Below are 14,840 nucleotides of genomic sequence, written 5' to 3' on the forward strand. Positions count from 1 at the left end.
CAACACATTAAAACCACCCTAAAAGCCCTAGGGTGGGGGGACAGAGATAAAGGACATGCACAAAAACTCAGATAAAATGATGAAACCCAACCTCACGAATAAAACTTTAAAGCTGCTGTTGCATTGTCACCCAACACCGAAAGTAGAGTGCTGGGAAAGTTAAAAGTTCGCCACAGAGCAGCTGAAAGTGGGCAGTCCAGCAAGAGGTGGACGACTGTTATTTTGGAGCCATAGCGACACTGAGGTGGGTCCTCGTGATGAAGGAGGTAACCATGTGTGAGCAACATATGGCCAATCTGGAGCCGAGAAAGGACAACTGATTCCCTACGAGAAGCCCGCAGGGAAGACTTCCACACATTCGCAGTCTCCTTAATGACAGTTTGTTGTGCATACTGTTGTGCCACTCCGTCTCCCAAAGCCAAAAAGCCTTGCAGCTTAAGACAGAACACAGGTCATTTTCAGAGATGCCTATCTCCAGGAGCGGTTTCCGCGTTGCCTGTTTCGCCAGCCTGTCAGCAAGTTCGTTGCCTGGGATCCCGACGTGTCCTGGGGTCCACACAAACACCACTGAACGACTGGAACGTTCCAGTGCACTGGATGTTCGCTATCAAAGGCTGGCGAAGGTAGCACTGGTCGATAGCTTGTAAGCTCCTCAAGGAGTCAGAATAGAGAAGAAACGACTTACCACAACAGGAACGGATGTACTGAAGTGCACAAGATCTGGCCATAAGTCCTGCAGTGTGTACACTGCAGCCAGCTGGCAAGGAATGTTGTTCAATATGGCCTCTGTGGACATAAGTGAAGCCAACATCACCAACAGCCATCGAGCCATCCTGTAAACAACTTCAGAGCCCTGGTACACGTCAAGAATTTAGAGGAAGTGACAGAGTGGTGGGGTTAACCGAGCCCTTAGGGCCATGGAAAATGTCCAGAGGAGGATTTGGCCCAGTTGTACACCAAGGAGGTGTACGTGAATAGACCTCAAGTAGAGGTGGTAAAGGGAAGGCCTCCAGAGAGAAGGGATCGCTTGCGAACCGCAATCTTGAGCGCGGACCTGGGCCGCCAAGGCGCGAGATGAACTGCCACAGGTGGAAAAAGGAGATGGGATTCAGACGCTCAGGAGAACTACGAATGTGTGCAAAGTAACTAGGAACAGTTGTGCTCGTCGGATCTGCACTGGAGGGACTCCAGCCTATACCAGGACAATGGTCACCGGACTTTTCTAAAAGCTCCTGTTCCTAGGTGAACGCAACAGTGGCGCACTGGGCCGGGTAAATGGAATGCTAAGGGCGCCGCCGAACCGTAAACCGGGATTGAACAAGGGCTCTGTAGCGCTGCACAGGGTTTAGCTATCTGCACCCCAGTTGCGTTGCTCAGGTAGCGGAGAGCATTGACGTGCTGCCAGCACTCCCACAAGCTGACGAAGGTGAGGTATCAAAGTCAATCGGGCGTCGAAAACCAGTCATAAGTCGATACGTCTCTACTACAGTTCAGGTTCCGGATGAACAGTACGACTTTGCGGCAGCAAAGTGGAAGCTATGGCCTGGAGCCCACGACTGCGCCTTGTGAATGTCCCCCTGTAGGCGCTGTTCATCAACACCCGTACTGGAAGAGCAATACGATATGCAAAAGTCATCCGCATACAGAGAAGGGGAGAGTGACGGTCCTGCAGCTGCTCCTACGCCGTTAATGGACACTAAAAATAGAATTACACTCAATACACAACCATGTGGAACGCCATTCTCCTGTATAGGGGGAGGGAGGGAACTATGGGAGGCACTAACTTGGACATGGAAAGTACAGAGCGACAAAGTTTTGTATAAAAATCGGGAGCAGGCCCCAGAGACAGCACTCATACAGTGCAGCAAGGATATGATGTCAAGTAGTGTCGTATGCTTTACCGAAGTAAAAAAAGACGCCAACCAGATGTTGGCGTCTGGAAAAGGCTGTTCAGATGGCAGATTCGAGGGACACAAGATAAGTGGTGGAGCGACCTGGCGGAAGCCGCCCTGTCATGGAGCCAGTAGGCCACGTGACTCCTGGACCAAACCCAACTGCCGACACACCATACATTCCACCAGCTTACAGAGAACAATCGTGAGGCTGATGGGCCAATAGCTGTCCACATCAAGTGGATTTTTACGAGGTTTGAGCACCGGAATGATGGTGCTCTCCTGCCGTTGCGGAGGGGAGACGCCATCGCACCAGAGTTGAATATGACAAGGAAATATCGCTTGTAGTCAGATGAGAGATGTTCAATACTCTGACAATGGATCCAATTCGGCTCAGAAGCTGTGTCGGTCAATGTGCAAGGGCGCTGAGGAGCTCCCACTCTGCGAAAGTGACGTTATAGGTTTCACTGTAGCGTGTAGCGAACAAAAGGACTTTTCATCCACTGTTTGAAGGTGCCCACGCAAAGTGGATGGCTCCCACAGAGAGGGTCCCTGGTTGGAGTGGGTGGCATCAGTGCAGATGATGAACAATGAAGTGTACCACGTCATCACTTGCTGGTGATCAAATGCAAGCAGTCTCGAAATGTTCCTAGTGTCAGCACAATGCAATGAAAATGATAAACAGTTCCCTTCCCTGGCTCGCCATGGTAGGAACGCCAGACTAAGGCTGGCAGTGAACCTTATTTGCCCCGGTACCTCATATGTATGAGAGCTGATGGGGACTCCTTTGTCTCGATAAAGCCTCAGTTTTTTGTAGGGCATTTAGAGGAAAAGTTTGAGAAGGTGGCAGGGTTGCCTAAAATGTGGTCAGGGTCAGTCTTGATAAAAACGGCATCCTCTGCCCAGTTACAGGCATTACTCGATTTTGACAAGCAGGGGGATATTTCCATTACCATCACGCCTCATAAGAGCTTAAACATGGTGCTGGGTATTATATTCCACAGGGACCTTTTGCAGTCCGATGACGAGTTGCACGCCATCTTACAGCGACAAGGAGTTCATTTCGTCTGACGCGTCCTTCAAGGTCCGAGGGATAATCAGGTTGCCACTGGTGCCTTCATCTTGGCCTTCAAGGGTGACATTACCCAAGCAGGTTAAGGTGATGGTCTACCACTGATGTCAAGCCATATATCCCTCCAATGTGATTCCTTAAGTGCTGGAAGTTCGACCATGTCATCCTGCTGAAGTTCTACAATCACATGCTGAAATTGTGGACATCCAACATCCCAATACTCCATGTGCCCCACCTCCCATCTGTGTCAACTACAGGGAGTATCATTCCCCTTACCCACCACACTGCAGGATTTTTACAGCGAGAAAGGAAAATCATGGAATACAAGACCCTGCACTGACTGACCTACACTGAGGCTGAGGAAATTTTAGCACCTAAACCATGTGGCTAAGACCACGTCTTATGCCACCACTACGAGAACAGTTGTAGCCCCATCAGTACAACGAGTTCCAGTTGGCTTTGAGCTGGAAGACTGCACCTGCCCCCTTGATGGTGGGGTGGGGTGGGGGGGCACTTCCTCCCTGTTCATCCCGCACCACCTACCTGAGGAGCAGTGTACCCCCAACCATCTGGGACACCAGTCCCCACTTCTGAGCCACTCCCATCCCAGGTTTCTGCTAGTGGGGAAGAAGACATCTGTCAGTGGCGGAAGAGCCCAAAAGCAGCTGGTCATAGGGCTTCACGATCGTCTGTCCCAGCGACAGGATTAGTGATGCCCTCCCAGCTAGAGAAACCCAAGGATCAGCGAGAGAAATCCAGAAAGAAGGCACCCAATACCAAGGGAATTGCAGTGGCACTCTCACTATCGCTGCCTACAAGCTCTGCGTTTGAGGATGAGGTGAAGATTCTGACCTCTGCTGAGGACCTACATCTCGCCTGACCGTCAGAGATGGATATAGCCTGTTAAGGAAATATGTCGGTGGCAGCAGGTGACACTGAGATGTAGACTGCAACATGGAGTGTTTCCATATCTTCCCAGTCTCACGATCGCGTCATCCTTCAGTGGAATTGCGGCGGTTTATCCACCACCTGGCTGAGCTATGGCAACTGTTAAGCTTTACACCTGATTTCTGCATTGCCCTCCAGGAAACCTGGTTCCCAGCAATGCAGACCTCTGCCCTTCATGGCTACAGGGGCTGTTACAAGAACTATAGCGAATACAATAGTATCAGGTGGAGTTTGCGTTATGTCATGAACCTGTATGTAGTGAACCTGTGCCCCTCCAAACTCCTCTTGAAGCTGTGGCTGTCAGGATACAGACGATGCAGGAAATAACTGTCTGTAATGTATATCTCCCTTTAGATTGTGAGGTATCCCTGAACGTATTGGCTGCACTGATCGATCAACTCCCTAAACCTTTCCTACTTTGGCGTACAGGTGTTGACAGATGTGAAAACTACCGAACTATCAGTTTAATAAGTCACAGCTGCAAAATACTAACGCGAAGTCTTTACAGACGAATGGAAAAACTCATAGAAGCCGACCTCGGGGAAGATCAGTTTGGATTCCGTAGAAATGTTGGAACACGTGAGGCAATACTAACCTTACGACTTATCTTAGAAGAAAGATTAAGAAAAGGCAAACCTACATTTCTAGCATTTGTAGACTTAGAGGAAGCTTTTGACAATGTTGACTGGAATAGTCTCTTTCAAATTCTGAAGGTGGCAGGGGTAAAATACAGGGAGCGAAAGGCTATTTACAATTTGTACAGAAAGCAGATGGCAGTCATAAGAGTTGAGGGGCATGAGAGGGAAGCAGTGGTTGGAAAGGGAGTGAGACATAGTTGTAGCCTGTCCCAGATGTTATTCAATCTCTATATTGAGCAAGCAGTAAAGGAAACAAAAGAAAAATTCGGAGTAGGTATTAAAGTCCATGGAGTAGAAATAAAAATTTTGAGGTTCGCCGATGACTTCGTAATTCTGTCAGAGACAGCAAAGGACTTGGAAGAGCTGTTGAACGGAATGGACACTGTCTTGAAAGGAGGATGTAAGATGAACATCAAGAAAAGCAAAACGAGAATAATGGAATGTAGTCAAATTAAATCGGGTGATACTGACGGAATTAGATTCGGAAATGAGACACTGAAAGTAGTAAAGGAGTTTTGCTATTTGGGGAGCAAAATAACTGATGATGGTCGAAGTAGAGAGGATATCAAATCTAGACTGGCAATGGCAAGGAAATAGTTTCTGAAGAGAAATTTGTTAACATCGTGTATAGATTTAACTGTCAGGAAGTCGTTTCTGAAAGTATTTGAATGGAGTGGAGCCATGTATGGAAGTGAAGTATGGACGATAAATAGTTTGGACAAGAAGAGAATAGAAGCTTTCGAAATGTGGTGCTACAGGAGAATGCTGAATATTCGATTGGTAGATCACATAACTAATGAGGAGGTATTGAATAGAATTGGGGAGAAGAGGAGTTTGTGGCACAACTTGACAAAAAGTGGGAACCGGTTGGTAGGACATGTTTTGAGGCATCAAGGGATCACAAATTTAGCGTTGGAGGGCAGCGTGGAGGATAAAAACCGTAGAGGGAGACCAAGAGATGAATACACTAAGCAGATTCAGAAGGATGTAGGTTGCAGTAAGTCCTGGGAGATGAAGCTTGCACAGGATAGAGTAGCACGGAGAGCTGCATCAAACCTGTCTCAGGACTGAAGACAACAACAACAACAACAAGAACAACAACAACAAGAACAACAACAACAAGAACAACAACAACAAGAACAACAACAACAAGAACAACAACAACAAGAACAACAACAACAAGAACAACAACAACAAGAACAACAACAACAAGAACAACAACAACAAGAACAACAACAACAAGAACAACAACAACAAGAACAACAACAACAAGAACAACAACAACAAGAACAACAACAACAAGAACAACAACAACAAGAACAACAACAACAAGAACAACAACAACAAGAACAACAACAACAAGAACAACAACAACAAGAACAACAACAACAAGAACAACAACAACAAGAACAACAACAACAAGAACAACAACAACAACAAGAACAACAACAACAACAAGAACAACAACAACAACAAGAACAACAACAACAACAAGAACAACAACAACAACAAGAACAACAACAACAACAAGAACAACAACAACAACAAGAACAACAACAACAAGAACAACAACAACAACAAGAACAACAACAACAACAAGAACAACAACAACAACAAGAACAACAACAACAACAAGAACAACAACAACAACAAGAACAACAACAACAACAAGAACAACAACAACAACAAGAACAACAACAACAACAAGAACAACAACAACAACAAGAACAACAACAACAACAAGAACAACAACAACAACAAGAACAACAACAACAACAAGAACAACAACAACAACAAGAACAACAACAACAACAAGAACAACAACAACAACAAGAACAACAACAACAACAAGAACAACAACAACAACAAGAACAACAACAACAACAAGAACAACAACAACAACAAGAACAACAACAACAACAAGAACAACAACAACAACAAGAACAACAACAACAACAAGAACAACAACAACAACAAGAACAACAACAACAACAAGAACAACAACAACAACAAGAACAACAACAACAAGAACAACAACAACAAGAACAACAACAACAAGAACAACAACAACAAGAACAACAACAACAAGAACAACAACAACAAGAACAACAACAACAAGAACAACAACAACAAGAACAACAACAACAAGAACAACAACAACAAGAACAACAACAACAACAACGAAATATACAATATGACTACTGCTTTAAAAACCGTGTAAACAAAATATCACGTTGACAGCCTTTATTACTCAGTACCTACCAAAACTGACAAAATCAGGAGTTCAGTGTTACCTGTGTGAAACGCCGTAAATTTCGCGCACTGCCCTGCAACAATACGGTTTGCGTATTTGGTACGAACACCGGTGCGTTCCTTCAAGCATTGCGACAACACACTACATTCTACTTTAGCACGAAACACTCAGAGACCGACACAGGCTGTATCGACGTTCGCTAATATGACAACGCTTACTCTGAACGCCACATGGTATGCCCTTCGTCTTATCTGCACTGTTGTTACGCTGTCAACCGGGCAGAAAATTTAAACCATTAACTTTAGTGCGTCAATTTAGTCTCACATCGAGAGTTTGGCATCACATTTGCGAATAATACCTGTATTGTTTGCTAAACACTGGATTCTTGATGAGACATTGTAATTACAAGAGGACATCTTCCTAAGACGTTGAAGGTGTTTATACTTACAGTACTACCGTGTTGGATAATTTATGGTTGGTTTGTTATGACACGAAACCCGTAATCTGTGTGTAGTAAAGAAACACCCCTGAGAAATGGTTATTTTCATGACGTTACAATCCTTCATTTAGATAAACTACCATAACCTTCCAACTGCACACCAGTATGTTATTTAAAGTAGGTTATGTATCCCCGTTGGCGGCTCACCGTCTCAGCCAAACTCAAATTTCACCGTAACGTAGACCTCGAGCTACGCTGAAAATCTACAGAACAAAAAAGCAGCTCAAGATGAATTCATGGAGTGTATTTTGTCTTTCCAACTAAATGAAAAGCAGTTGGTTTTTGCCAAACGTGTTCCGCATCTTTCGATTGAAGCATCTTCAGCGACCTGTAATAGAGGTGTTTTTACACAAGTATGAAATAAAGCAGTTACAAATATGTTACTATATTACGTTTTATGTTTTTATTCTCTTGTTTTTTGGGTTAGAAACTACTTTTGGAGCATAAGTTTCGTGAGGCTGAATTATCATTTGGTGTTACGATTTCTAATGTGTGTCGTTCTGGAGGTTCGTTTGCTCGGCCTGCATACTGTGAGAGACAGAGAGAGAGAGAGAGAGAGAGAGAGAGAGAGAGAGAGAGAGAGAGAGTGACAGAGAGAGAGAGAGAGAGAGAGAGAGTGACAGAGAGAGAGAGAGAGAGAGAGAGAGAGAGAGTGACAGAGAGAGAGAGAGAGAGAGAGAGAGAGAGAGAGAGAGAGAGAGAGAGAGAGAGAGAGTGAGTGACAGAGAGAGAGAGAGAGAGTGAGTGACAGAGAGAGAGAGAGAGAGAGAGAGAGAGAGAGAGAGAGTGAGTGACAGAGAGAGAGAGAGAGTGAGTGACAGAGAGAGAGAGAGAGTGAGTGACAGAGAGAGAGAGAGAGTGAGTGACAGAGAGAGAGAGAGAGTGAGTGACAGAGAGAGAGAGAGAGTGAGTGACAGAGAGAGAGAGAGAGTGAGTGACAGAGAGAGAGAGAGAGTGAGTGACAGAGAGAGAGAGAGTGAGTGAGTGACAGAGAGAGAGAGAGTGAGTGACAGAGAGAGAGAGAGAGTGAGTGACAGAGAGAGAGAGAGAGTGAGTGACAGAGAGAGAGAGAGAGTGAGTGACAGAGAGAGAGAGAGAGTGAGTGACAGAGAGAGAGAGAGAGAGTGAGTGACAGAGAGAGAGAGAGAGAGAGTGAGTGACAGAGAGAGAGAGAGAGTGAGTGACAGAGAGAGAGAGAGAGTGAGTGACAGAGAGAGAGAGAGAGTGAGTGACAGAGAGAGAGAGAGAGTGAGTGACAGAGAGAGAGAGAGAGAGTGAGTGACAGAGAGAGAGAGAGAGTGAGTGACAGAGAGAGAGAGAGAGTGAGTGACAGAGAGAGAGAGAGAGTGAGTGACAGAGAGAGAGAGAGAGTGAGTGACAGAGAGAGAGAGAGAGTGAGTGACAGAGAGAGAGAGAGAGTGAGTGACAGAGAGAGAGAGAGAGTGAGTGACAGAGAGAGAGAGAGAGTGAGTGACAGAGAGAGAGAGAGAGTGAGTGACAGAGAGAGAGAGAGAGTGAGTGACAGAGAGAGAGAGAGAGTGAGTGACAGAGAGAGAGAGAGAGTGAGTGACAGAGAGAGAGAGAGAGTGAGTGACAGAGAGAGAGAGAGAGTGAGTGACAGAGAGAGAGAGAGAGTGAGTGACAGAGAGAGAGAGAGAGTGAGTGACAGAGAGAGAGAGAGAGTGAGTGACAGAGAGAGAGAGTGAGTGAGTGACAGAGAGAGAGAGTGAGTGAGTGACAGAGAGAGAGAGTGAGTGAGTGACAGAGAGAGAGAGTGAGTGAGTGACAGAGAGAGAGAGTGAGTGACAGAGAGAGAGAGTGAGTGACAGAGAGAGAGAGTGAGTGACAGAGAGAGAGAGTGAGTGACAGAGAGAGAGAGTGAGTGACAGAGAGAGAGAGTGAGTGACAGAGAGAGAGAGTGAGTGACAGAGAGAGAGAGTGAGTGACAGAGAGAGAGAGTGAGTGACAGAGAGAGAGAGTGAGTGACAGAGAGAGAGAGTGAGTGACAGAGAGAGAGAGTGAGTGACAGAGAGAGAGAGTGAGTGACAGAGAGAGAGAGTGAGTGACAGAGAGAGAGAGTGAGTGACAGAGAGAGAGAGTGAGTGACAGAGAGAGAGAGTGAGTGACAGAGAGAGAGAGTGAGTGACAGAGAGAGAGAGTGAGTGACAGAGAGAGAGAGTGAGTGACAGAGAGAGAGAGTGAGTGACAGAGAGAGAGAGTGAGTGACAGAGAGAGAGAGTGAGTGACAGAGAGAGAGAGTGAGTGACAGAGAGAGAGAGTGAGTGACAGAGAGAGAGAGTGAGTGACAGAGAGAGAGAGTGAGTGACAGAGAGAGAGAGTGAGTGACAGAGAGAGAGAGTGAGTGACAGAGAGAGAGAGTGAGTGACAGAGAGAGAGAGTGAGTGACAGAGAGAGAGAGTGACAGTGTGATGAATATACGAAATCTTTCATACATAACAGCCTGCACAATGAACAAGAATGTAGTTAACGACCAAGTCAATATAAACAATAACTCCATGTTAGCCACTAAAAGAACGAAGTGATGTAAAACGTAACAAGACTAAATAACAAAAATTAGCCTCCGACGCCCCACAAGCACACTGCACACTGTAACCACAATCAGTACACAGTAGGAAGATGAAAGTGTAAAACGCAATAGTCTGCCATCTTGAGTAGGCAGACCCAGCAAATACAGCTCGAGGACGGCACACATGAATTAACATCAATAGTTATTTCTACCCCGAAACCAAGAGAGTAATTTGAGAAAACGTAATACAGAATCATGTTTGTTACTACTACACATCTATTATATACAAAAACATCACAGGCCACTTAAGATGCTTCACAAATAAGAGAAACGCGGATGGCAAAAAAAAAAGAAATTTTCATTTAGCTGCAAAGGCGGAATACATCTCCATATATTTTGACGCTATTAAGAAACGATGGAAAATATAAAACCACTATAAAAGTTATCAGTGGTCAAATCTGTCAGTATGTAATCAAACGGGATATTTCATGGATCAAAGCAGACGTCCGGCGTAGGTAGGTTCAACCCACCTGAGGCAGAGTAGCGAAATTATAATTTTCTTCTTTAAAATATAGTATATTTTTACCTCGAGTCACTATGGTATCATTAGCTGTTTCAACTTATACTAAGTACGTTTAAAAATAAAGAAACTAAATTACAAATATAACTACAATATGCAGTGATATGCATATTAATATATTCCATTGTACTTAGTCAAATGTACAGGTCCAGGGAAACTCAATGCGAATCTATCTACGTTATTGGAACTATAGCTACAGTTAACTAATCAATAGCATAGAATTTGTATGAAATCTAAAGTAATATTAAAATATTTGGAGTATATGACTGTCGTGAAAAGCCTACAGAAAGTGAAAACAGGATCTTTTCATGTCCGCTTCATAGAACATTTTGGTTCTCATTTTAGAAAATAACATCTATGTTTTGATTATGTTCCTAAATGTCATTTTAAACGCTAATAGCTTTAAATTTTTACTGAGTTAAATAATTTTGCAGTTAAATGGACAGAACGATTCTCATAAAGCCTTTAATGTACTTTCTAATGCCATACTATCTTTTTTGACCCTTCTTTTAGTTTTATGCCGGCTTATAGTATGATTTAACAAAATTTATTCGGGCTGTTTATTGTGCACTCGGGACCGCCAGTCATTAGTTTGCTAAACGTTTTCTACCTGTTTCTAGCGTGTGAGTAGGTCTAGCTTAACAGCAGTAGTAGGGTTGTTTTCACCAGGTGAAATTGTTTTTCAGTCACTATTTTGTATTTTTTTATTAAATTTGCGACTTAAAAGTTGATTGTGGTGAGTATCAGTGGTAGATGCGCCTTCACTATCGCTTCGTGGACATTTTACATTATTACTATGGTTGGTTGTGTTCCACTTGTAACCGCGTAACGGCCAACGCGAGAGTTACGGCATTTGAATGGGAATGCGTACCGTTATCAGCCAGGCCGATAGTGAAGTTCGAGGGCGGCCACCGAAATCAAGCTTTCCGATGGTTTGGAGACTCACCACACGCAACTACGTAGGGAACAAAACTACCGCATCAAACAAGCAGCTTATTTACCAGAAATATCTGTCTTGCCATATTGTTTGTAGTGTACAATCACATTTGCAACAAATATGGTTTTAACATCAATATCAATCGTTGGAACACTAAGGTTTCCGTTTCCATTTACATGTAAATGTAAATGTAGAATCAGATGCGTCGCTTCTTATTCGCAAAAACAAGCACACTTTATATTTGTCAATTAAAGTGCCACCTTCCACCAATTAAAAACTCACTACGTTTAATTCGACATCTTCCGAAAGACAAAAACCGAATTTCGGAAAGCATTTTTGATGTGAAACGTCCTGGCAGATTAAAACGGTGTGCTGGTCCGAGACTCGAACTCGGGACCTTTGCCTTTCGCGGCAAGTGCTGTACCAACTGAGCTACCCAAGCACGACTCACGCCCCGTCCTCACAGCTTTAATTCCACCAGTACCTCGTCTCCATTTTTGATGTGTTTAAGCGTTAAAGTCTGAAGCTGATTTGTTAGCCCGGTTATATATGGAGCCCGGAAAACAGCTCTTACAGTTTATGTTTTAGTGAACGCAATCACTATTTCTCTTCAATCAGATGTGAACAGTTTCAGTCTAATATTTTACTTGTCCTTCATTGTACAAAATGCCACTCCGTCCATATTAGCCGCAAATTTTGGGAAACAAGACGAAACTTGATAGTCTGAGTACGATTCAAAACCGGCTGCATTTACATGGAAACAAATCGATTTCGGAATTCGAAAACTGACAACCAGAAGCGAATTTTCAAAATCGATTTTGCGGTATTTACATGACTACCCGGAAGTGGTATTGGGAAATCTGTTTACGAAACCTGCTCTGGGAGCTCCATGTAAACGGTGGTGGTAGTGGTGGTGGTAGGAGTAGTAGGTGAATGGTTTGAATAAACCACACATATTTTTGACACAGAATCCGAATAAATAAAAATGGGGGTTCCCATTTGAAAACTACGAACTTGAACCCGCCCACACAGGAGGGGTGGTTAGGAGGTGACCAGTTCTAGTGCAGACAGCTGTCCCCCTTTATTGATACTACCTCTTCACCTACAACTTTTTTCGTACGATGCGTCGTTTTCTTGGTATCTGTCTCAAGTTAGAACAAACACCCTCTATAATAGAACAAACTTTCCTTGATTGTCACTCTTTCCTTAATGAAGCCAAAGTTTTCTGTTACTGGCAAGACTAACAAACGCCCTCGTGGACTTCCTGAGTCCTGGAGACAAGAAACCCAACAGCAGGCAGTTTTCACATTTCCTTGATCGCTGTTTACAGAATCAGTGTTTCACTCTCCATCGGGATGCGCGTTCTCTGCCTCTTTCAGCTTCAAGAAGTTAGTATGTACCTTGTATCGGATCGGGGGATTATAGATGGTCACAAATATAACGTCACGCTTGACAGACACATATGATCAGTCGTTCTGTGTAAGAATGCACACATTCGCTCTCTGCCGCACAGTCCAAGAATGATTTTACAAATATCAGTTTCTTTCGTTTATGTGGAGATCGAGAGAAGACAGTTTGCTAGTTTTGACGGCTTTGCGTTTCTTGATGCGGAAAAGAAAGAAAAAGCCAAGATGGGAAAACTATGTTGGATCAGGACTGATTAATGAATCTAGAAACTACCATTAAGATACTATGAGATAGAGATAACCACATTATTGGTATAATTATTACAGAATTAATAGAGAAACATTTGGACCTATTACTCGCAACAACTGGGATTAAAAATTAAGATGTAATAATGAGAGAAACTAATATTACAAGAAATATTGAAAAATATAGCAATTTTTCGCACTGAAATGGTTATGAAGGTTCAAATACGCATCTATATCCAACTACAATACGCCAGTGTTTACTTGGGCACTTCATCTCTTCCTTAGATTTTCCCCCCTCCTGTAGTTGGTACTGCGAGAATTTACTGTTTCAACGATGCAAAGTTTGTGACAGTCAGTTGCTTCCGATTCAGTTAAAAACATGAGTACAGCATCCCACTTTGCCTTCCTTTGACAGGCTTTCGACTCGGTGTTGTTGAAACGAGGCGTTCTTTCGTTTATTTTAATAAGCTTGTCCAGCTATTTGCTATTGATTTGCCTCGTTTTACTCTAAGTAAGGCCGCTATAGTTACCCCACAACTGAGGTTAGCTTCTTCAAGCTAGGGATGGGAAGAACTGACAGGTTATACCGATACCGGTATTTCAGTTCTGAATAACTTTTCCGTATTTCTTTAGTGTAAATGTGTAACAGGTTATTTTCATTTTTAACTAATAACCGGGTAAAATACGGCATTCCGATTTACCATAGCAGCGGCGCTAAAATTTTGTTTTTAAATAAAACTTTATGCAAAGAAAACGACTAAGTTTATTCGTAATATTTCTATTGCTTTGAAATATTTGAGTATTATAGATTTGGAAAAAACGATCAGCACCGTTTCAATAACAACGCCTTCGGTTGCAAACCACCAACAAGCACGAAATAATCGGTGGTGTGTTGCAGAGATGATAATGTACCTGTTGCCGTGTGGAGTAGCCTATTAGAGAGTATGCATGGACGAGCAGTGTGCAAGACGTGCCCCCACCCGAACTATAAAGTAGTTTCTGCTCGCTGTCGTCCTCTGACACCAGTCGTATTTCAGAATGATACCATACGTGGTTAGGAATTATTTTACGAAGTACGGTAGCAGTGAAGCACAATGCTCCCTTTGCTTTAGAATATTGAAGACTGGGGAGGGCACAACAAGCTTGCGACATCATTTAAGGCAATTTTTGCTGAAGGCCCGAGACCGATTTCTGCTGCAGCCTCAACGATCTACCGTGATCTGCTACTCAGTCAGCTTTACCAGAATTTTTCGATCTTTGTTCGAAGCCTGTGTTTATTACCGAAAGTAACACCAATAAAAAAAAATATAAAAAAACGAAATACTCGCACCCTTTAAACGCTGTCGTTTACCTGAAATCGTCTATCTGGAACCCAGATAATGTGTAAGACGGACACATGCATTCTTTCAAGTGGCACATGCAACTCTCAGTGTTTATGTCAAAAATTCGATTAACAATGTAATAATTGTTAGTCACAAAGCAGTAACAACTCTTGACACTTTCCTTAATAATTAACAATACGAGTTCCTCTTAGACTGGCAGCCAACAGATACCAGGTGTAGCACATCTCTCAGTACAGCACTTACCTTGTCCACTGCTGCCGATGGAGTGCGACTCGTGGCCGTGGCCGTTGCAATACAAGTACTGATTTGCGTACAGCAGCGCACGGCCCACGTGGCGTTGATGACGTCACGCGTGATTCCTGGCGCCACCCCACACTAAACGCTGATCGGCGGCAGGTTGGACTGTTGACTAAACCAATTGTTTAAAAACTGCATCTCACTCTGTAGAGTAGAAATATCTATCGAAGGAGCATAATGCACTGCACAAGTCATCAACAT

General features: G+C 43.6%; 1 protein-coding gene across 1 annotated transcript in view; it reads right to left on the minus strand.

The window, feature by feature from the left end:
• LOC126188145 (UDP-glycosyltransferase UGT5-like) overlaps positions 1 to 14,621 on the minus strand; it is a 116,794-nt gene extending 102,173 nt beyond the window's left edge. The window contains exons 1-2 of the mRNA XM_049929646.1: positions 14,586 to 14,621; positions 686 to 786 (exon numbers count right to left, since the gene is read on the minus strand). The gene's annotated coding sequence lies outside the window, so the exon portion shown is untranslated. The remainder of the gene's footprint in view (positions 1 to 685; positions 787 to 14,585) is intronic.
• Positions 14,622 to 14,840: the final 219 nt, after the last annotated feature.

This window comes from Schistocerca cancellata, chromosome 5 (assembly GCF_023864275.1).
Source record: "Schistocerca cancellata isolate TAMUIC-IGC-003103 chromosome 5, iqSchCanc2.1, whole genome shotgun sequence".
Classification (NCBI taxonomy): Eukaryota; Metazoa; Arthropoda; class Insecta; order Orthoptera; family Acrididae; genus Schistocerca; species Schistocerca cancellata.